The sequence below is a fragment of the Pelophylax lessonae genome (assembly GCF_965119305.1).
Source record: "Pelophylax lessonae genome assembly, chromosome: 3".
NCBI classification, from domain to species: Eukaryota; Metazoa; Chordata; class Amphibia; order Anura; family Ranidae; genus Pelophylax; species Pelophylax lessonae.
In genome coordinates this window covers 428,697,018-428,721,881 of record NC_138770.1, presented here as the reverse complement: position 1 = coordinate 428,721,881, position 24,864 = coordinate 428,697,018, and the positions used below count along the sequence as shown (strand labels likewise).

At 42.8% G+C, this 24,864-nt stretch overlaps 1 protein-coding gene across 16 annotated transcripts in view; it reads left to right on the top strand.

The window, feature by feature from the left end:
- Nucleotides 1–283: 283 nt before the first annotated feature.
- EPB41L2 (erythrocyte membrane protein band 4.1 like 2) overlaps nt 284–24,864 on the top strand; it is a 375,724-nt gene continuing 351,143 nt past the window's right edge. For all 16 annotated transcript variants that reach the window (XM_082250108.1, XM_082250106.1, XM_082250105.1 and 13 more), the window contains exon 1: nt 284–434. The gene's annotated coding sequence lies outside the window, so the exon portion shown is untranslated. The remainder of the gene's footprint in view (nt 435–24,864) is intronic.

The following is a 24,864-nucleotide window of genomic DNA, read 5'->3' as shown; positions in this document are numbered from 1 at the left end:
GGGCGTGGACACCGTGACCTGACAGGGAAGACAGGTCCGCTTGAATGACAGACGGCGCAGCCAGTGACATTCAGCCATAACACACAGCTCGGCCAGTCAGAGTGAGGCGGGAGCAGAGGGGGGAGTGGCTTGTCCGTGTTGTGGTAGTGGTACGGAGTGAGAGAGCAGCACGATGTGTTGGGCGGGGCTTTCTGCGGGTGTGGGCGTATCCTAGGCTGCAATCACTAGTAGTGCCCACTTGCTTGCGTGTCGGGGAATTTGAATGGTGAGAGCGGCTGTCAGCCGGCTGAAGTAACGGTGGGAAAAGCGGCACGAAGCTGAGGAGAAATCTGGTCCGGTTCTCCGCTCGTGGTTACGTCACTGTGTGAACGTCAGGCATCTCACGTCAGAGGCTACACCGCTGGAAGGCGGTTATCTGTCATCTCCATCTTACAGTAAGTGCGTACAGAAAGGTGGCGGCGGCTCGGAGCTTTCCATGGCTCCCCCTATTATATTCTATACGGCTTCTATGTATATATGGCGGGGAGCTTGTGCTGCTCAGTGTTCATTCGGAGCTCCATACCCCCTCCACTGCCTCTCCTCACACACAGGGGTTAATGGAGTTCAGATGTCTGCTCTGCTTCCCATTGCCGCGGAGGGGACAAGCACATGTATACAGTGTGATAGATAGATACTCCCATTCACTACACTGAGAGGAGGACATAAATCCGGCATTGGATCTCATTGCTGCTCATTGCTGCTAATGGGAGATGTGAGAGATAGAATACAGTGCTGTGCCGCCTGGGATCTCTTCTCATCATTATTGCACACTTTGCTGCTCTCTAACACACATACACAAGCTTACTCTCTGACTCTCACACTCTTTCTGCCATGCGCTCTTCTTTCCGCCTCTCTCGCTCTCTTCTTTCTGTCTCTTGCGCTCTTTTTCCTGGCGTGCGTGCGCTGTCGCTTCTCTTCATTATATCGCGTGCGCCGTCGCTTCTCTTCATTATATCGCGTGCGCCGTCGCTTCTCTTCATTATATCGCGTGCGCCGTCGCTCCTCTTCATTATATCGCGTGCGCCGTCGCTCCTCTTCATTATATCGCGTGCGCCGTCGCTCCTCTTCATTATATCGCGTGCGCCGTCGCTCCTCTTCATTATATCGCGTGCGCCGTCGCTCCTCTTCATTATATCGCGTGCGCCGTCGCTCCTCTTCATTATATCGCCTGCGCCGTCGCTCCTCTTCATTATATCGCCTGCGCCGTCGCTCCTCTTCATTATATCGCCTGCGCCGTCGCTCCTCTTCATTATATCGCCTGCGCCGTCGCTCCTCTTCATTATATCGCCTGCACCGTCGCTCCTCTTCATTATATCGCGTGCTGGCTCCTCTTCGTTATGTTGCGCGCTCTCTCTCGCTCCTCCTTCGTTATAATGCCGCGCGCTCTCTCGCTCCTCTTCGATATGTGGTGTGCTCTTGGGCGAGAGTGACATAAAACAGAGAGCGCATGTGCCAAAGAGGAGATCGAGAGCACGTACGCGGCAAAGATGTCACGCGCTTTCTCACTCTCGTTTCTCCCACGCGGGCTCTCTCGCTCCCTTTTTTCTTTGTCACTCTTGCTCTCTTCTTTATATCATTCATATCTTTCTTTCATTGTCACTCGCGCTCTCTCGCTCCTCTTTAAGTCATGCACTCATTTGCTCCTCTTTATGCTGCGTCGCTCTCTTCATTATATGGCGCTCTCTCCTCTTTGTCATGTGCGCGCTCTCTCTCTCTCGCTCCTCTTCTTTGTCACGCACTCTCTCGGTCCTCTTTATGTCACGTGCGCTCTCTCGCGAGAGTGCTATAAAGAGTGCGTGACAAAGGAGTGAGAGAGCGCCTGACAGAAGAGAGCACATGCATGCCAAAGATGTCAGGCGCGCTGTGTCGCCCCTCTTGTTTAGGCCGCGCGCGCTGTGTCGCCCCTCTTGTTTAGGCCGCGGGCGCTGTGTCGCCCCTCTTGTTTAGGCCGCGGGCGCTGTGTCGCCCCTCTTGTTTAGGCCGCGGGCGCTGTGTCGCCCCTCTTGTTTAGGCCGCGGGCGCTGTGTCGCCCCTCTTGTTTAGGCCGCGGGCGCTGTGTCGCCCCTCTTGTTTAGGCCGCGGGCGCTGTGTCGCCCCTCTTGTTTAGGCCGCGGGCGCTGTGTCGCCCCTCTTGTTTAGGCCGCGCGCGCTGTGTCGCCCCTCTTGTTTAGGCCGAGCGCGCTGTGTCGCCCCTCTTGTTTAGGCCGAGCGCGCTGTGTCGCCCCTCTTGTTTAGGCCGAGCGCGCTGTGTCGCCCCTCTTGTTTAGGTCGAGCGCGCTCTGTCGCCCTTCTTGTTTAGGTCGAGCGCGCTCTGTCGCCCTTCTTGTTTAGGCCGCGCGTGCTCTGTCGCCCCTCTTCTTCAGGCTGCTCTTGCTCGCTACTGCTCTCTGTTGTGCTCCTGCCCCCATCTCTCTTAAGCACTAGTTTGGTTACTCTCCATCTGGGATGAATGCTTCATGGTTTAATTCTCATAATTTTGTTGCTAAGATGGTTCTTTTCTTTTATATCTGCTATTCGCATGATGGTTTGCCCTCTAAAACGCTTGTTGGATGAAAGAGGCATTGGTCGTTATTGGATGGTTTATCCCATAAATACTTTGGTGTAAACTTTTTGTGACAGAAAACACTTTTTTTTTTCTGAAGCAGTATCAACTCTCTACTTGTTCCCGATGAACACTATTTATAGGAAATAGAGACATTTAGAGCTATGTGCTGTTTTGGAAATAATCTCATGGCTCAAAATTGACTCCTATTCATCAGTGCCATTGGTACCCCGCAAAGGAGCCGCTGTAAATGTTACTGTTTTTTCCCAACTGAGTGCAGAGGTAGTCTAGGGGTTTGTCTTTTTATATTTTATCGCTTGTGAAACTTGGAAAGGATTTAGGGGCGATGTAGAATACTCCCAAAACCCTTAACTACAGTTCTGTAGAGGCCAGCTCTCTCTATAGACATCGCCAACAGTCTTTCAGTTACTGCTGGGAACCAATACGATCGTTTGCATTACAGTTATAGGTATAGATAGTCTGGAACAGTTTATTCATTGGTTGGGGACCATGAAGTAGCTTTAGCACCGGTACAGCTAGTCAGGTTCATGGCTGGGAACCATGAAGTAGCTTTAACCACTTAAGCCCCGGAAGATTTTACCCCCTTCCTGACCAGGGCCTATTTTGCGATTCGGCACTGCGTGACTTTAACGGACAATTGCGCAGTCGTGCGATGCTGTACCTTAACGAATTTGACCTCCTTTTTTTTTCCCACAAACAGAGCTTTCTTTTGGTGGTATTTGATCACCTGTGCCTTTTTTTTGCGGGACTGCGACATTGCGGCGGACAGATCGGACCCTTGACTGACACTTTTGGGGGGACCAGTGACATTACTACAGTAATCAGTGCTATACATATGCACTGTTACTGTAAAAATGACACTGGCAGGGAAGGGGTTAACTTTATTTGAGAAGGAGGGGTTAAGTGTGTCCCTAGGGGCGTGCTTCTTACTGTGATTGGATGTGGCTTGTAACGGCACAGATCTATGGTCCTACATAGCAGGGCCGTATGATCTGTGCTGTTACACAGGGTAGAATGACAGGCGGCTGTGTTTACATTAGCCGCCTGCCTTTCTCCCGGTGTAACCGACGATCGCGAGTGACCAGCGGACATCGGGTCCGCTGGTCACTCGCGCGGGGTGGGGGTCCGTGAGTGAGCCTCCAGCGGCGCTCACTCCCTAGAGCCTCACAGGCTAGCGATGTAGTACTACGTCACTTTGTCTGTGAGGGGCTGACTGCCGACGTAAATAGTCGTTAGGCAGTCGGCAAGTGGTTAAGGTGCAGCACAGACTGGAGGTTCTACTTAGGAAATCCTGAAACAAGAGCAGTCCACAGGTGCAGCCTCTTGCAAAGAAACCTAGCATCCGGTTGACCGGGCACCTAGAGAAAGCTGCCCCCCTCTTCTCACTCCTCACCGATCCATTCTGCATGGAGGGAAAAAGACAATCTCCTCAGGGCTCCTGACTATTTAACCATTTGCCTACTGGGCACTTTCACCCCCCTTCCTGCCTAGGGCAATTTTCAGCGCGGTCACACACACTTTGAATGATAATTGCGCAGTCCTGCAATGCTGTACCCAAATGACATTTTTTTTTCACACAAATAGAGCTTTCTTTTGGTGGTATTTATTTAACTCAGAGTAATTTTTTTTTTTTTTTTTTTACAAAAAAAGAAAAAAGACCAAAAAAAAAAAAAAAAGTTTTTCTTAGTTTCTGTCAGTAAATAAGTAATTTTCCCCTTGAGGCTGATGAGGCGGCACTAGTGAGTGGCACTGATGGGCAGCACAGAGGAGCAGGCACTGATGAGTACTGACTGGCATCACTAATGAGCACGGATTGGGATCACTGATGGGCACTGCTGGTTCTTTCCTGTAATCAGGGCACCGATGATCAGTGCCCTGATTACCTGTCTTGGACACCCCTCGAGGAGGAGCCACTGATGATCAGCTCTTCTAGCCACACCGATAAACGGCACTTACTTATTTACATGTGGCAATCTGTGATTGGACACAGCAGATCACATGGGTAAAGAGCCTTCGTCATTGGCTCTTTACTAAGATAGGGGTTGCGCCATGTCCCAGGAACACGGCGCGACCGTGATCGCTGAGCTGCGAGCGAGAGAGGCCATTCTGAGGAGCCGTCATATGACGTCATCCCAGAACGAGAACTTGCGGCAAGTAGTTAACAGCATCCCAGCCACCAACTAGACACACCTCCCCAGGGATTGGCTAGGCCCTGCTCAGTATTTAGGCTGGTCATTTGAATTCTCCCTTCCTGAACTCCAGAAACTTCTTCCAGGGGCAGGGGGAAGCAATCAAACTCCCAGCCTGTGAAGCCCTAAACAGACCAGACCAAACAATTGCTGCTCCTCTAGTTACAGTAGGAGCTCAAAACTAAATTTGTCTAGCAGCCTAGTTAGGAGAGTGATATATAAGTATTGTCCAATCTGGTTAGTAATGTATCAGAAAATGCAAATATGTCTTTGGGTTACCCTTGACCTGTGCATACACCTAAAGCAGGCATGTCCAACCTGCGGCCCGGAACCGCAGGCAATGCGGCCCACTGCCCCCTGACAATTTTCTTTTTTTTGCGCGGCGGCGTTTTATTACTTATATACCTTAACTAATAGTATATATTTTATATGCTGCCCAAGAAAATTTCTCTACACTCAATGTGGCTCAGAGAAGCCAAAAGGTTGGACACCCATGACCTAAAGGGTAACCACTCGCTATTGTGCCCCTTATTTTCCTGGTGAGATTGTGCATGTTTATGGTATGATTGTTATAATCAATATTCATGTGGTGATGAGCTCTTTTTATATAGGAATCCTAACTCTTTTCCTGCAATTTATTGTGTACAGATCTCCAGTTCTGTGTGTTGAGAAAACCTCCTGGCCACAGCTTCCGGTCTTGTCCTATTTTTGATCAGGTGGATTACATAACATGCTGTTTTTAGATTTGTGAAAGAAAAGCATAGACGCTAGAACAGTTTTAACAGCGGATATTCAAGCTGATCATTGATTTACTAATAAATATACCAAACTATATGGCTCAGCTAAAATTAAGCTTTTGTATCAGTTTGTGGCTGTGTTCTGTATTGCTCCATTCAGCTTCTATACACAAGTAGCCGTACCGGCAGCATGTTGTACTTTTATATATGTCAACACAATGCCTGTGGGCCAAATCTGGCCTACCCGGCCTTGCTCCCCTATTTCACTTGTAAATTCTGAAGCCTTCTGTGTTTACAAGGACAGCTTTACTCTCGCTTTCAGCAACTTTTGGATATAACGGAACCTTCCATGCACGCATGGCGGGGACAGATCTCCAGAATCTGAGAGGGAGAGATTTCCCTGCAAGGTAAGGCAGAGCCACCTACAGATGGAGGTAATAGAGCGGGGCCAGGTAGGAGAGAGCCATGCGTTGGGATTGCATACCCTGCACGCAGTGGGTAGCGCGCCCCTGAACCCTGCACGCAGTGGGTAGCGCGCCCCTGAACCCTGCACGCAGTGGGTATCCCAGGAGCTGGTGTTTTTAATAACCTGTTTGGATTTGTCGCTTTTTTGACTCAATTGTTGTGCAAGTACGGTAATTCTGATGCAGTGTCGAATGTGATGTGTTTATAATTAAAACACTGGTGTTCTAGAGCAGCATTTTCATTTTCTGGAGTGTCAAGCATCAGCGAGCCAGTGTTCTAGATCAAAGCTGTTGGAATATAGGACAATTGGTTTCTAGTAGAACCCAAGAAGTAAGTATCGCCTCTAATATTTTGGGATCTTAGGGTTTTGGTGCATTACATGTGGAAATTCTATCTTTCAGGATTGGTTTTCAACCTCTGTCAGTCTGCACCTTTCCATCAGTAGAGAGATGAATAGAATTTATAAATCGACTTGTAAATTCTTTTAATTTTCTCTGTTGTCACTAAAATAATGAATTGTATCTCACTTAGAAAAATGAATTCAGATGACCTCTTTAGGAGAGCATTGCCTTGGCTTTGAAGAAAAAAAAGTGCAGTCATACTAAACATTTGATGAAAAGTAATAAATATTTTTGCTAATAGCAATTTTAATTTTCAAAAGTTATGTATCTTTTATGTTTTAAAATGTCAGTTTGTGTTATACTAATACATAGGGGTATGTGTACAATGATGTCACTGTGACTTTCTTCATACATTCACTGGTGGTGAATCAGTCACTGTATTTAAAATTGCATCATGTACCAGGAATATTCACTTGTGAATGTTTGAATGTCAGATTGTTGTTCAAAAAATCCCCTTAATGTTCTAAATTTAATTGTAACACTATTAATAAAAAATGGCATTTAAAGAGTAAATTGATGCTAAGCCAACTCCTGCAGCTTTGTCCCATCTTTGAAGATTAATGTGACATCTTGGAATCTGCCCCAAGTTTTGTATGAGGTTATTGCCTCTTCCTTTCTCGTGCTGTTCTAGGTTCATGGGTAATTTTATCCAATAATGAAAGTATTAAAACTGTAAACCAAAAATCGTGCATTGGAAGCTTAGAACTTACGTGGATTTAGTCTGCTTCCTTTTTCACCTTGTTTTTTATTCCAGTACTGTATTTGAAGTGTCAGACCGTATGCCTTTTTTATTTATTAGAAGTTTATTATGTGCTATGCACATATTTTTTATTTTTATATGTTCTGCTTTGTATGGGTTGCTATCCACAAAGTTCTACATTTAGGTAAAGCAAAATAAAAAGCTAACAAAATGTTACGTTACAGTTTTAATAATGAAATTCATCATACTTAAAGTGGAGTTCCAGTCTCAAAACAAAAATTTGACATCCGCTTGCTCGAAGTAACCTGAAAAAGAATTGAATAATCACAATTTTTTTTTTGCTTTACTCTACCTTGTTTTTGAAGAAAATATACTTACCTTCCTTCCACTTCCTCCCTCTGCAGCTGCAGCCCGCGCCGTGACTTCCTGCTTGCATTGACTCCTGGGAGATGAACGTCATCGCTCCCAGGAGTCAATGCGCCTGGGAGATGAACGTCATCGCACCCAGGAGTCAATGCGCCTGGGACCGACCCTGCTCGTCACTTCCAGTGCAGTCGCGTCATTCCCTGCTAAACAGTATCTGGGCATGCCCAGAAGCTGTGCAGGGATGACGCGCCTGCACAGGAAGTGACGAGCAGGGCCGATGCAGGGCATTCTGGGACTCAGACGTCACTGAAGAGGATGCCCCGGCTTCAGCTGCCCACACCTGAGGGCAGCACTGGACAAAACATCAAGGTAGGTATTTCTTCTAAAAGGTAAGTGAACCCGGGGACAGTTCAGAGGCTATCATTGCTGAAATGCACTAGCCCTGACTGTTCCGGGGGTATTTTTATCAAAAAAACATTTTGAGGCCAGAACTCCGCTTTTAAAGTGATTGTAAAGGTTTTTTTTTTTTTTTACCTTCATGCTTTCACAACCAGTGAGCCAATGAGGAGAGAGTAGGGAACATGGTTTACCCGTGGTTTTATGTGTTATGGCTTTATAGAACAGGGCTCAGGAGCAAGCATGCACCAGTGCCCCCATAGCAAGCAAAACCATTGCACAGAGCAGGTAAGTGTGACATGTTCGTTATTTGAAAAAAAAAAAAAAAAAAGAAGAATGAAGCTTTAATACAGGCCTCGACAAACCCCGGGCGCCAGGTCGCATTTGCGACTAGAATTAGCGACCTGGCGCCTGGGGGGCCCTGCAGGAGCTGTCCTGTCCCTTTTGCGCCCCCACCTTCTTTCCCGAGTGCACGGACTTCCACGCCATCCATAAATTGAGGCCCCGGCTTTTCGGCCTTCTTCTGTTAGATGAGAGGCTAGGGGAACTGGCGCCCTCTTGTGGTGGCCGGGAGTAATGCATGTTCTCAATGCCTTCCTTCTCATCTGCTCTTTGGAAGGAGATGGGACGTTTTTGCAGGCTTCATCTCTCTGTCCAGTTACCTTTGCTTAAAGGTAAGTGGACAGGGAGTGTGGTTATTATTATTAATTTATTTTTTCAATTAAAGAAAAAATAAATAATAATAATACATTTTTTCTTTTTTTTAATTATTAAAAAAAAAAAAATAAAACATTCTTTTTTTTTTTTTTTTCAATTCTTATTAAAAAAAAAAATAAATAAAAAAAAAAAAAAAAAAAAAAAAAAAAATATATATATATATATATATATATATATATATATATATATATATATATATATTTTTTTTTTTTAATAAGAATTGAAAAAAAAAGAATGTTTATATTATATATATATATATATATATATATATATATATATATACAGCCGAAGGCCCCTTTCACACAGGCTGTCTGATCGGGTCCGCCTGTCAGTTTTTCAGACAGACCTGATCGGACCCCTCATTCTCCTCTATGGAGCAGTAATCGGAGGATCGGATCAGATGGCATCGGATGGAAAAAGACAGACAGTCTGTTTCCATCCAATTGCGCTATAGAGGAGAGTGGGGTTCTAGTCGTATTTATGTGTAAATTTAGTATCCGTTTTATTAAATAAAGCTTGGTTGTTAGTTTAAAAAAAACTGGCTCCTAACTTTTTTAGCTGGCTCCTAGATTTCAGGCAAATTTGTCAAGCCCTGCTTTAATATAATTTTAAAGTAAACTTGAAGTGATAATGCCCAAGCTGCTAGTTGCATCACATAGCAGTCACCTACAGGTCCCTTTTCTTTTTCAACCCCAAAATCCAGGATGCACTAGCATGCAGGCATTCACCAGATTTTATTGTTGAAAAAAATTTATTGTAGTTTCAGAAAGAATAATAAAAGGTGAACAATATTTACCATACCTTTTAACACACAGGATACAGTATAGGCTCACATAATTTAGCACAAATGACAAAACGGTAATTATAGACGTGTGAATAATGTTCTATCACCCCCAGGCACCCCATATGAGATAAAACTCTGGCGCGGGGGGGAAGACAACATGACCAACCTTTTGACTTCAATAGTTTCCCTCAATTAGACAATTACATTTTGAAAGTATAAGGTAAAGTATAGGCAAACCATGGTCCAAGTATGGACTAAACATGAACTGGGAACAATAGAACAGCCAGTGTCAGAAAGCTATAAGAGGGATATGTACTAAAGGGAACGTTACAGAGCGTTCATTCTTACTTTAAAACTGTAATGGAACAGTGTAATGAATAAACAAATGTGTAAAGCTTAGCAACATTGTGAGTCTGACCTGGCAGTTTGAATATAGGGATGATTAGTAAGACATTAACTACCTAGAAAAGGGAAGTAGGATGTACACAATAGAAAGTACAGTATCTCACAAAAGTAAGTACACCCCTCACATTTTTGTAAATGTTTCAGTTTCTTTTCATGCAACAACACTGAAGAAATTACCCTTTGCTACAATGTAAAGTAGTGAGTGTACAGCTTGTATAACAGTAAATTCGCTGTCCCCTCAAAGTAACTAATTACACAGCCATTAATATCTTAACCTCTGGCAACAAAAGTGAGTACACACCTAAGTGAGAACGTCCAAATTGGGCCCAAAGCGTCAATATTTTGTGTGGATACCATTACTTTCCAGCACTCAGGCCATAAAGTTACATATTTCTTTTTTCAAATATTTTATTTTCATCGGAGAAGGCATGTCCAGGTCAATTAGACGATAGTACAGTATATATATAAATCAACTATTCGATGAAGACTGAATACAAACGAACATCAACAGAGCTTCACAATGTACATGTGAAATATGCGTTCAACCCTTCTTTTTAGAAAAAAACGTCCCATCTTTCTATGAGCTGGAAGGCTTTCTACATGGCTTCCCCTATGGCCGCCTGACAACATATCTACCAAGACATCTGCATTAATAGCTGGTACTTATCTCTGACTCCAAGCACCTGCACTGGCAAGAGGATGCAGGAGGGTGTTTCAGATTTCCTGGGACAATAGCAAGCTACTAGGACAGTCTTCTCCTTGCTAGCTGTGTTGTTAGATGGCTGTGGGGGGAGGGGGGTACTGCCTGACCACATAGTTAGCCTTCCTCAGCACATAGAAAGATGGGACAAAATACTACATGTACTTTGGAGTGCCACCTTTTGCTGCGATTACAGCTGTAAGTCGCTTGGGGTATGTCTCTATCAGTTTTGCACATCGAGAGACTGAAATTTTTGCCCATTCCTCCTTGCAAAACAGCTCGAGCTCAGTGAGGTTGGATGGAGAGCGTTTGTGAACAGCAGTTTTCAGTTCTTTCCACAGATTCTCGATTGGATTCAGGTCTGGACTTTGACTTGGCCATTCTAACACCTGGATATGTTTATTTGTGAACCATTCCATTGTAGATTTTGCTTTATGTTTTGGATCATTGTCTTGTTGGAAGACAAATCTCCGTCCCAGTCTCAGGTCTTTTGCAGACTCCATCAGGTTTTCTTCCAGAATGGTCCTGTATTTGGCTCCATCCATCTTCCCATCAATTTTAACCATCTTCCCTGTCCCTGCTGAAGAAAAGCAGGCCCAAACCATGATGCTGCCACCACCATGTTTGACAGTGGGGATGGTGGGTTCAGGGTGATGAGCTGTGTTGCTTTTACGCCAAACATAACGTTTTGCATTGTTGCCAAAAAGTTTGATTTTGTTTTCATCTGACCAGAGCCCCTTCTTCCACATGTTTGGTGTGTCTCCCAGGTGGCTTGTGGCAAACTTTAAACGACACTTTTTATGGATATCTTTAAGAAATGGCTTTCTGCTTGCCACTCTTCCATAAAGGCCAGATTTGTGCAGTATACAACTGATTGTTGTCCTATGGACAGAGTCTCCCACCTCAGCTGTAGATCTCTGCAGTTCGTCCAGAGTGATCATGGGCCTCTTGGCTGCATCTCTGATCAGTCTTCTCCTTGTATGAGCTGAAAGTTTAGAGGGACGGCCAGGTCTTCGTAGATTTGCAGTGGTCTGATACTCCTTCCATTTCGATATTATCGCTTGCACAGTGCTCATTGGGATGTTTAAAGCTTGGGAAATCTTTTTGTATCAAAATCCGGCTTTAAACATCTCCACAACAGTATCTCGGACCTGCCTGGTGTGTTCCTTGTTCTTCATGATGCTCTCTGCGCTTTAAACGGACCTCTGAGACTATCACAGTGCAGGTGCATTTATACGGAGACTTGATTACACACAGGTGGATTCTATTTATCATCATTAGTCATTTAGGTCAACATTGGATCATTCAGAGATCCTCACTGAACTTCTGGAGTTTGCTGCACTGAAACTAAAGGGGCTGAATAATTTTGCACGCCCAATTTTTCTGTTTTTTTATTTGTTAACAAAGTTTGAAATATCTAATAAATTTCGTTCCACTTAATGATTGTGTCCCACTTGTTGTTGATTCTTCACAAGAAATTACAGTTTTATATCTTTATGTTTGAAGCCTGAAATGTGGCAAAAGGTTGAAAAGTTCAAGGGGGCCAAATACTTTCGCAAGGCACTGTACCTTGTCCCCTGGCAGACAGAGCCATCTTAAAAACAGAAATTAACTTCTTTGTATTGGTAACCTAATGGAAGAAAATTAAAAAAAAGAAAAAAAAAGATCATCATTGTTAGGGTTAACATATACATTAAATCAGCCAGGTTGAACTCTTGTTAAAAACAAGCTTTATGCAAAGTAAACTATAAAGTATACGACAAAAAAATGTGTAAATGTATATTAATCAGTTGGTGCGGTCCAGAGATATAAGTAACTGAAGAGGAGCTTTCCCCAAAAAGGGAAGTTCCGCTTTAAGTCCACCCCCCACCAAGTTTGGCGTATTATTTTTGTAGAAGGGGAGTGGGAGGTACCAGTCCTCCCCCCCCCCCCCCCCCCACAGTCTTTTAGGACAGTCACAGGACAATTCACAAAGCTCAGCTCGCACATGCACTGTAAAGCTGAGAGCAGCATAACCGGCTGCCCACAGTTAGGTTGCTGGCTTCAGGAACCCAAAGGCTAGTGAACAACTAGCCCTGGTGAGGACAGTGCTTGATAAATGGACAGGGAAGTGTCCTTTTATTAAAAGTCAGAAGATACATGAATTTAAGACTGAATATGCGCTTAGAATCCAAATTTGCCTTCTTGTTAAAGTGAAACTTTGTTCTACTTTATATAAAATGCTATGCCCAATTTAAAATAATAGACTACTCCATAACCAGTATGAAGACCTGAAAAGTTTGAAGGGGATGTCAGGCTTTTACTGGAAATGTTGAGATTCACATGAAACTAAAGCTGCCTACATCTCGGGATATGATCATCTTGGTATGTTTGTTACCGGTTCACACATATATGCGATGCGGGAATCCTGCGGATCCACTATGGGTTCTCGCATCGCACTTGACTCCCAGGCAGTTCACACTGCCACATGCGAAGATTCGCTGGGTGTGTTAATACAAGGTTAACAACACCCCCAGATCAGTTTGCATATTGCAGTGTGAACTGCCAGTAAGGACATAAATTGGATCGCAAAGGTGTGAACACCCATGTGATCCGATTCTGGTGCGAACCAAAAAAGGGTCCTGTGCGAGTTTGGTCCAAATGCGATGCAAATTCAGCCATACAATCTGTAGGACTGAATTCGCAATGCACAGAGATCGCATGTGATTTGCAGAGTAGTGTGCTGTGAATCGCATGCCATGTCTGACATTGCATGTGTGAACTGGCACTAAAAGTAACTTCTGCTCATACAACTTTCTTAATATGCTGTTAAAATGAATGGTTTACTTTGTAGACCGGACAGAAATACCCTAATCGATTGCTGATGATACCGGGTGCCCATGTCTGTTGAGTCACTAAAAGTCACTTGTTTCAGGGTTCAGTAGGTCAGCCGCAAGGAGCTGAGCTAATAAAATGGGCTTTTCCCAGTCTGTGGGTTGGGCTGTTTATTGTTCAAATGTTTGTCTATTTGAACTGGTTTGCTGTTACAGTTGATATGGGGTTCATTTGGACATATTTAATGTTCTATTTGCTTCTGTAACATCTGTGTTCTAAGTAATGGTCATCACTTTTAAGTATTATGAAACCCCTTAGCAGTTTTAGCTTAGCACTATAAGCATCATAAAATATGTATTCAGTTGTAAATTGCAAGTGCTGGGGTAATAACAAATTTACTCCTTTCAATGCTGGTGACTTCTGCTCACGCAGCACTTCTTCCCTTGACTTTCGGTCTTCACAGGAAAGAATTAACAGTGGATAGTGCAGTCTCCAGTCGGTCAGTTAGCTTGGAGAAGGAACAGGGGAAAAGGCACAGGCAGAAGGGGGGGGATAGGGCAATGCCTTGTCTTCCTAGGCTATAGGGCTGTGTGTTTCTATTGATGCACACAGAGTGGGGAGTCACAACTCTCTGCATTCAAGAGTGGCTCTAAGCATGTGAAGACCGTTTTTGGCATTCTGGAACTTTAGTCAGAAAATTAAGTCCTACTAGATCAATTTAGGTTGGCCCCTTTTGCAGGTATAGCTATGTAAAACATAACAAATAAGTGCCTATGCTGTTTAAAATTCAGTAATCGTGTCCCACCCTGCTCTGCACATGCTCAGTTGCTCTCTATTTTTAAGCACTGCCGAGTTTGTAGAGACGGATCTGCTGACAGATGTGTTGCTGTCTCTGTGACCCTCCTTCCCAAGGAGTTTTTATGAGAAGCTAAGGCACTCCAGGTGTTTTATTTCACCATCGTCTCCTTAGCGGGCGCCAGATCTTCTTCTGTGGAGCTTAAATTAGAGTTAAACCCTCCTAATCTTTACAGCAAATAAAGCTGCTTCTGTTTGATCTGCAATTGCCATGGTTCTGCACATGTGATCAGTTATAACAGAAGCCATGTAATGGTTTGACAGCTTGGTTACAGACCCAAGCATTCCAGGATTGTTTCGGTTTTTTCGAAACTGTAAAATCAATGGGTTTAATTCTGCTTTATGATTTACTGCTGTTCAGGGGCTCTGAGCTTCTGCACAAAATGGCAGCCTCCAGCAAGAAGAAACGGGAGCAATGCTGAAGGCAATTTGCAGCACACACTTATTTTGGTAGCATAATTATTAATGTGGAATTGATGTTCCTTGCTAAAGAACATTTATTATTTTTTTAAATCAAGTTATAGGTAAATTTCCACTTTAAATCAGCTGCTGAAAGTGCTTACAAAGCAGAAGGTTTAATATCGCTTTATTGGAGTTGCTGTACCATCACATGCCTTCTTTGTTGTGTCAGCATTTTTAACGTACCCAACAACATGGTACTGCTGCCTTCACGGTAGTGCGCTTTATTGCTGCTTTCCCTTGTGCCTTTTAGTGGACCCAAAATGCATTTCTGACAAAACTGGTGGTCTCTATAGACCAGGGTTCCCAAACTTACGGCCCTCCAGCTGTTGAGGAACTACACATCCCATGAGGCATTGTAAAACTCTGACATGACTAGGCATGCTGGGAATTGTAGTTACTGAACAACTGGAGGGCCATAGATTGAGGACCCCTGCTATAGAGGGTTTGGTACTCAAGGCATGTAATTGGGGTGTGATGTCTGCAAACTGAAATAAGGCCATTTGCTTTTAGACCCGTGGATTCCTACAAAATGCTTACACAGTCATAGGCCTTGTGTTTATTACAGGTTTAGAAATACCTTTAAATAATATCGCATTCAGCACAAGCTTTCAATATTCCTGGAGGCTGATTTGTTGCAGAAACTAAAAATACAGCTGCTGCTATAGTGATGCATTTTCTGATTTCTTACTCCAGTCATCTTGATCTGTTGGAGGGATTCAAGAGGCCGTATATAGGAAGTAATTGAGGAAATGTGACCAATTATTTAATAGATATGAACAGTTATCAGTTGAATGTGAAAGGACAGCTAATATGCAGATGCACTACTTTTAGAAATGACTGTGTTCTGTGATACGGAGATACTGGAAGAGGACAGGAATTGATTTGGACTGTTGCAGTTGAGCATTGTTTGTGTGCATGTGGAGGTTTATTGGCATCTGATCTGACTGCCTTACAGTGCAGCCAGCTGTGAGAGAATTGTCACTTCCTTTCCCCTCCCCCCCTCATCTCTACTTTATGTCTCGCTCATCCATCATCATCTTCCATAGCCCTCTGTGCTGCTCCCCTGAGCTTTGGCTGCATCCGGACTGTAAACATCAGCCAGTATGAGCTTTAGTGTTAAATGTCCTGCCATCTGCTGTCTAAGTACAATCTCTGCATCACTATCAAGCTCAGTCATTCCCCCCCCCCCCCCAGTTCTAATGACAAGTCTACGAAACACAAGCCCTGTATAGTACGGAAATGTATTTCATTTGGTTCTGCTCACAGGGGTGTTATACTAAAGAGTGGAAAAACAATGTAATGTGTTTATGCTGCTTTTATAAATCAAATCCTTCCTTTTTTTGGAAAATATTTTATTGCTGGTTTGATGTATGGAAACTGTAGGAAAAAGCCAGTTGCCCATAGCAACCAGGAGTTAACAGATTTCACCCTGGCCTCCGCCAGGGAAGCAAACCAATGGAGTTTGGAGGCCAACTCTGCACTTTAGTCTTTTTCCTCTAATTCTTATCAAGGTTTTAATCATTGCCTTTTTTTTCTTTGCATTGGAGGATGTGATTTTGATTCTCATCTTTTCTGTCCTGCTAAGAATAGGTATTTCCGGAATGCTTCTTCTTGCTCATCATTCAGTCTATTGTATGGTGGAAGATGCAGGGAGCAATCACATCCTTCCTTACCCATGCTTCTGTAGTATGTTTATGTTCTAGGGAAGAGCACTTCCTCCTTTGTTTACATACAGTACTGGGAGCTATAAACTGCTTATCCAACCACTTCTACAAGATGTTTAATAGTAAACTTTTTCTTGAATCATTTATTCAGCAAAACCTATCCTACATTATCAAACAATGAGCAAGGTAATTGCACTGCCTTCTCCGACCCTCCCAAAGCCAACATTGATATTTGTAGGCAGTGTTTGTCAAAATGTGTTCTCATGTATAATTGCAAACAGCAGATGTTTGAACAGTGGGCTGTCTGGTTTGTTTTTTTGGATTCATGATTATATTTTACATTGTCTGTGTTCACAAATTACTGCCTAGCCCTAGAGTACATACCTGACAGTGTGCCCCTCTTGGATTTCTCAGTTATGCAACCAATACTTTTATGTTTTATGTTCCAAATACTTTTTAGGTTGTGCTTTTATGACTTAAAGTGGAGCTTCACGCAAAAAGGGAAGCTCCGCTTGTCTGCTCCCCCCCCCCTCCGCTGTCACATCTGGGGGAGGGGGAAGCAGCAGGTACCTGGTTTTGACAGGTACCCGCTTCCACTTCAAGCTGAGTTTGCTCCCCTCCTCCTTCCCCCTGCAGCCGGCCCATTTACAGAGCGCAGAACCTTAGTAGAGATGGCAGCAGCACCCGATTGAAAAATCAGCTCGGGTAGGACACTGATGGATTCCTGGACAGGTAAGTGTCCTAATATTAAAAGTCAGCAACTACAGTATTTGTTTGTACCTGTTGACTTTTCATTTTTTTCTAAAGCAGCCTGGAGCTCCTCTTCATGATTTACCTGTAGATTTAGATTGCATTTTAAATGTATGTATAGCAAAGCCTTTTTATTTGTGGATGAAGTAGGGAAGGGTCAGAACCCCTTTAATGTTTGTTATGCGGTTGGTGCTCCTACTGGTTAGATCTCCCTCTTTCCTCTCCCATCATCAGGACTGAAAATGAGGGAAAATCCAGCTATCACTGTAAACGAGGAATGAAAAGCCATTTTTAGGACATTTTGAATAAAGTTGAAAGTAAACTGTGTGACCAGTCATTACAACACATTGCTTGGCACCACTCTCTTCACAGCAAACAGCAGCAATGGCTGGTGTGAACAAGCCCTTGAAGTTGTCTTTGTCTTGTCCCTCCATAGAACATTGTCCCAGTATTGTTCAGAAATCTCTCATGTTCCCCTTTTCGGAACCCAATTGAGCAATCCCGCCAGGAAACTTTAACTGCATTTGGCCAAACATAAGTGACCAAGGCATTCGCCACCCTTGAGCTGCAATTATAGCCCCCCTTTTATATGTGCAATGGCAGGGCAGGTATGCCTTGGTACCTTATAATTGCCACAGTACAAATTACAGCTTCTTGGGGGGATTGAACCTTAGTGAACAAACCGCATCATGAAGGCCAAGGAAAACACTCCAGACAGGTCAGGGATAGAGTTGTGGAGAAGTTTAAAGCAGAGTTAGGTTATAAAAAAAAATATCCCAAGCTTTGAACATCTCAAGGAGCACTGTTCAATCCATAATCCAAAATGGAAAGAGTATGATACAACTGCAAACCTACCAAGACATGGCCGTCCACCTAAACTGACAGGCCAGACAAGGAGAGCATTGCTCATCATAGAAGCAGCCAAGAGGCCCATGGTAACTCTAGAGGAGTTGCAGAGATCAACAGCTCAGGTTGGGAAAATCTGTCCACAGGACAACTATTAGTCGTGCACTCCACAAATCTGGCCATTTATGGAAGAGTGGCAAAAAGAAAGCCATTGTTGAAATAAAGTCATCAGTCCCGTTTTTCAGTTTGTGAGAAGCTGATCTGGTCAGATGAGACCAACATTTAACTCTTTGGCCTTAAAGCAAAACACTGTGTGGCAGAAAACTAACACTGCACATCACCCTGAATAAACCATCCCCACCGTGAAACATGGTGGTGGCAGGATCATGTTGTGGGGATGCTTTTCTTCAGAAGGGACAGAGTAGCTGGTCTGAGTTGATGGGAAGATGGATGGATGGATGGAGCCAAATACGGGGCAATCTTAGAAGAAAACCTGTTAGTTTGCAAAAGACTTGTGACTGGGGTGGAGGTTCACCTTCCAGCAGGACACTGACCCTAAACATACAGCCAGAGCTACAATGGAATGGTTTTGATCTAATCATATTTATGTGTTAGAATGGCCCAGTCAAAGTCTAGACCTAAATCGAATTGAGAATCTGTGGCAAGACTTGAAAATTGCTGTTCACAGATGCTCTCCATTAATCTGACAGAGCTTGAGCTATTTTGCAAAGAAGAATGGGCAAAAATGTCACTCTAGATGTGCAAAGCTGGTAGAGACATACCCAAAGGACTTGCAGCTGTAATTGCAGTGAAAGGTGGTTCTACAAAGTATAGACTCAGGGGACTGAATACAAATGCACGCCACACTATTCAGATATTTATTTGTAAAAAAATGTTAAAAACCATTTATCATTTTCCTTCCACTTCACAATTATGTGACACTTTGTGTTGGTCTATCACATAAAATTCCAATAAAATACATTTTCGTTTTTTGTTGTAAAATGACAATGTGGAAAATGTCAAGGGGTGTGAATGCTTTTTCAAGGCACTGTAGCAGTCGTGTAACTTCTATCAGTGTCCTGTTAAAGCTTGTAGAAGGAGTTTAGAGTTTTTTTATTCTACCCTGATTGTCCTTTGAGGCTGCAGGACCTCTGCCCCTCTGTCTGGACAGTGCTGATTGGCTCTGTGCTGATCACATGCACCCTCCAAAAAAAAAAACACCTCTCTACCAATACACACCAAACTGAGCATGTGCAGGGTGCCTCCAAGGGTCTGTTCTATCAGGAGATGGCTTGGGGACAGTAAGAAAAGATTGGATCAAATAGCTTTTTACAAATTGCAGAGGATTAACCCCTTAGGTTCCACAGTGAGTATAATGAACATGCTTTACTGCATATACAGACGGACTTTACTGTCTGTGTGTCCCTCCATGGATATGCCTCTCCAGACCATCACTTACTCACCACCAAACTGGTCATGCTGAACAATGTTACAGGGAGCATAACGTTCTTCACGGCTTCTCCATACCTTTTCACATCTGTCACATGTGTTCAGGGTGAATTTGCTCTCATCTGTGAAAAGCACAGGGCGTCAGTGGCATACCTGCTAATTCTGGTGTTCAATGGGAAATTCCATTCGCGCTCCACAGTGCTGGGCAATGAGCACAGGGCCCACTATAGGATGTCAGGCCCTCAGGCAACCTTCATGAAGTCTGTGTCTGATTGTTTGGTCAGAGATGGTCACACCAGTGGCCTGCTGGAGGTCATTTTGTAGGGCTCTGGCAGTGCTCACCCTATTCCTCCTTGCACAAAGAAGCAGATACCAGTACGGCTTCTGTGCATGGATTGATTAATGGCTATGTGTTGAGTTTTTTTTGAGGAGACCACAAATATACTCTGTTAGAGCCGGTTCACACTGAGGCGATCCGACTTCGGGGGGCGACCTGTGAAGTCGCGTGCACCGCGACTTTGGCGCGACTTGCAGGGACTTCACATAATGGAAGTCTATGCAAGTCGCTCCGAGGTCGCCCCAAAGTAGTACAGGACCCTTTTTCTAAGTCGGAGCGACTTGTGTCACTCCTATTAGAACGGGTCCTGTACTACTCAATGTACTCAAATGACAAGTCGCCTGACACGTGCGCCAGTGTGAATGGGCTCTTATACAAGCTGTACACTCATTACTTTACATTGTAGCAAAGTGTCATTTCTTCAGTGTTCACATGAAAAGTTATAATAAAATATTTACAAAAATGTGAGGGGTGTACTCTGTATTGTAAGATACTGTGTGTATGTATGTGTAATATATATATATATATATATATATATATATATATATATATGTATATGTATGTGTGTGTGTATATGTGTGTATATATATATATATATATATATATATATATATATATATATATATATATATATAAATCGATGTATGGTAAGCTTTACAGTGTTGCCCCTCTCTAGCTTTGATGGACTCATGACTAAACACTTTGTGGTTGATTTACAAAAGGCAACTAGAATGTGCACTTTGCAATTGCTGTTGCTGAAGAGCTTGGTAAATAAGGTGAAGCTTTAGGCTGGCCATACATAGGCCGAAGGAATTTTCTTTAGAAAATCAGAAATTACATGTTTTGTGATTTTCCATGGTGCCACCATTGATTTAGAAATTCGACCAGCCAAGCCTTCAATTTCACCTTATATCGCAATCGAAAATAATTTTCGTGGCTGGTAATATTCCTTTCTTTCTGAGAATTTTCTTTTCTTGCACTCATGCGCAATTCGTTTTCAATTTTTATTTCTTGTGTGATTCTCCCATCATTTATTAGAAAATAGTTTGTTTTTCAAAAAATTTCCAACATGGCGGATCACCCAAATTCGATGACTGCATGAAAATCGGCCGTTGCTGCAGCTCACTAATGGTGCGAAATTCGAACGAAAATTCTTAGATAAGATTTTCGAAAGAAATTGTTTTCAAAATTCCGACCCATGTTTGGCCAGCCTAACTTTGCAAAGATCAGCAGAGCTTCTGCTCATTTTAGCAGTAGCTCAAGTAGCAGTCCAGTCAAAACCTAACTAACGCTAAACCTGCTCTTTTCCACATTCTAAGACTATTCTATCTAACCCTGTTAAGCAAAAATCACTGTACTTACCTTTTTCTACACCCGATGCAGTCTGATCTCCAGCTACCAAAGCTCTGTGCAAGAGAGGAGTCGCAATGGCTGTGAAATGACTGGGAAGTGACGTCACCCATAGACTTACTATGGGGCTTCCGTTATCGAATGCGTCTCTTGCACCCGCCTCTACACTAAAGCCGCTGCTGACAGCTCAGCTTGGGCCTGGACTGGATCGGGTGCAGAAAAGGTAAGTACAGTAATTTTTTGTTTTACAGGGTTAGATAGAATAGTCTGAGAATGTGGCACCGAGCAGATTTAGCATTAGTTAGGTTTTGATTGGGCTTATCCTTTAACTGTAATGGCCTGTATTAATCCAAAGAGCTAGCCTTCTATGCATGCCCTTGTATTTGCTTATCTAAGCTTAAAGTGAGTGATCCAAGAAGCTGAGTAAAGGAGTGTGAAAAAGCAGATCGTTTTATAATTTGGTAGCAGAGAACCATGAGATCATTTAATCCTGTTACATGCCAACCTGCAATATCACTTTACACGAGTGCAAAGAAACAGGATTACAACCAGTCTATTTAGCTTTTTTTTATGTAGTGGTGGTAGTACATTTTTATTCATTTATGTAATCCCCTTGCATAATATATTACTAAAACTTTCCTCATTCTAAACGGAGTGCTGTATCTTCACATTAATTGAGCTGATGTTTGTGTTAGCATTGTTCCTGCATGTGAGTCGGCAGGTAGCTCAAATAGAAATTCCAGGCAGTTTGCTGATCATTGTGTCATTCTCATCAAGAAACAATGAATCAATAAGGCAGTTTCTGACTCTTTTTGTTTTAGGCCCCTTTCACAACAGTAGACCGATTGGGTCTGTTTTTCAGGTGGACCCGAGCTGGCCACCCATTGTCCTCTCTGGGGCGACGGATGTCAGCGCCTGCCGGGCATCCGATCCGACAAGATTTGCTGAAAACAGACATATGGCGATATGTTTGCCATCAGTCCAGCGGGATGGATCGGATGACAGTGGGATGGAAATGGACAAGCAGTCCATTTTCATCCCACTGCCCCATAGAGAAGAGCAGACTCTGTTCTTGTCCTCTGCATAGCGGAGCGGACACAGGCCTGCCATCCACCTGCTCAGTGGAGAGAAAACCGCTCGGACAGATCCGCCCCATGTGAAAGGGGCCTTAGATGGAACTATACAAAAGGATGGTATGGACCTCATTACTGAAAAAAAGGTTGGTCTCTGGTGTGCCATTCGTCTTGTACCTCCTGAAAGCATTATTTGTTTATAATGCACATTAGACAACCGGGGAGTCTGTAGATAAAATGTCTTCAGAAGCATTCCATTTCCTTGTCAAGGCATGAAGTGATCGTTTTTCTGAGAATTGCACATACATGATGAAATTAAAGAAATACAAATTTTATACTTTTATACCAGCCAAAACTCTCCTCAATAAAGGGTTCCTCCTACTACTCTTAAAAATGTTATCTCCCCCATCCTAACATCTATGCTTACTAACCTGTGTTTAAAAAAAAAAAAATGAGAAAAAGATATATATACTTGCCTGTATTCAGGCCACTGCAGTCACGTGATCTCTCCTGTTTCAGCCAGCGGCAGCTGCAGGGGAAAGAAGAGCGCTCCAACAACGGCTAGTGAAGCCTGAAATGGAGACACCACCCATAGGTTTCAATGCTTCCTCCTCCTTTCCCCTGCAGCAGGCTAACCCAGGGGAGCTGGATCACGTTAATAGAGTAGGGCAGCCTGAAAATAGGTAATGGTATATACAACTTCTTTACATAGATTATAACATTTAAGAGTTGGAGGGGGGCGGCATTTTTAAGAGTAGTTTGGGTTAAGCTTGAATTCCACTTTGAGACAGAGAAGTCAATAATGCCTAGTACACAATCAGAAAATTTGATGAAAAATATCACTTTCAATGCGATCACAACAGTTCATCCAAAATATCTTGAAGAGACAAACATGAAAATTTTTCCTTGTACGATTTTCATTTAATCAGTGTACTATTTGCCTGAAAATAATCGGAAGAGCAAGACCACGCATGCTATGAAAATAAATAATACATTACATCACGTAGGAGAATTCTCTAACGACAGAATGCAACTTTGGAAGTTTTTAGTAACCTCTTCATTTTCAATATGAGACTAGCATGCAAAAAAAAACAAACCAGATGATCATTCATTGGTTATTCTTGTTGTGTGTACTAGGCATAAATCTGTCATTCCCACCTTGCTAAAAGCAAGGAAAGCCACTTTCAGAAATGTCTACTATCGTACCTGGAAATCCTTCTCCGTCTGGTGTGAACACCGGTATTTCAGTCCCAAAGATTGCTCTGTGCTTTGCATTCTGGTCTTCCTGGAATCAGATCTTGATCAGAACTTGGCCTTAGGCTCCATTCATACCCGAGCATATAGTTTTCAGGCGTTTTTTCTGGCTTTTTTCAGGGGGGTTTTCCTGGCTTTTTTTCAGGCGTTTTTTTTTCCTGGCTTTTTTTTTTCAGGCATTTTTTTCCTGGCTTTTTTTCAGGAGTTTTTTTCTGCCTTTTTTTCGGGCGTTTTTTTGGGCTTTTTTTCAGGCAGTTTTTCAGGTGTTTGAAGGCAAGCATCCAACAAAAACACATTTAATCTGCCAAAAAATAAGCTAATGTACTTTTTTGAGCTTCAGGCGTTTTGCTTCAGGTGACAAAACGCTCATATGTGAACAGGGGCCATTGAAATGAATGGGATTTTGCTTGTTGGGCGTTTTGAGACTTGTGCACACAGCACTAATAATGTTTTGATCATGTTTGCACTCAAGTCATGATTAGAAATTTGCCTGCCTATCTAATGCCTCTTGTTACAATAAAAGTACAATTGTAATTATGTCTGTTCCCTATTGCGTTAGTTTTTTCATTTTGGAACCACTGACGAACATGAGGATAGGAGTTGCCTATCTATAAAATTCCCAGAACAGAGCTACTGTAACAAACGCAATGACTATTTATTTATACACAGACACTAGTTGCAATTTAACCACTTCTGAACCGGAAGGATTTGCCCCCTTAATGACCAGGGCATTTTTTGCGATTCGGCACTGCTGTACTTTAACGAAAAATTGCGGGGTCGTGCGACACTGCACCCAAATAAAATTGATGTTCTCTTTTTTTCCCCACAAATAGAGACTTCTAAAAAAAAAAAAAAAATAAATATATATATATATATATATATATATATATATATATATATATATATATATATATATATATATATATATATATATATAATTTTCACATTCTGCTATATAACTTTCCCAAAAAAAAAATTAAAAATCAGATTTTTTCATCGTTTTAGGCCAATTTGTATTCTGCTACAAAATCTTAATAAGCATATTGATTGGTTTGCGCAAAAGTTATCTGGGGGAAAGATTTTGTCATTTTTTTTTATTTTTTACTAGTAATGGTTGTGATCTGCGATTTTTTTTTTTTTTTTTTTTTTTTTTTTTTTTTTTTTTTTAATCGGGATTGCGACGGACATTTCGGACCCCTAATTGACATTTTTGACACTTTTGGGGGTACCAGTGACATTACTACAGTATTCAATGCTAAAAATATGCACTGTTACTGTACTAATGACATTGGTAGGGAAGGGGTTATCCTAGTGGGTGATCAAGGGGTTAAATGTAAGCCATGGGAGTGTTTCTAACTGTATCGGGGTTGGGTTTTTAAAATGATCATAGAGACCTGTAATCCTATATAGAAGGATCACAGGAGCTCTGTGATCATTCCAGAGAGAAGAATGGGCAGCTGTGTTTACAACTGCTGCCTGTCCTTCTCTCTCAGTGGGTAGCGATTTCGGGTCGCCAGCAAGAGCGTGCCACGCGCTCGCCCCCTAGCA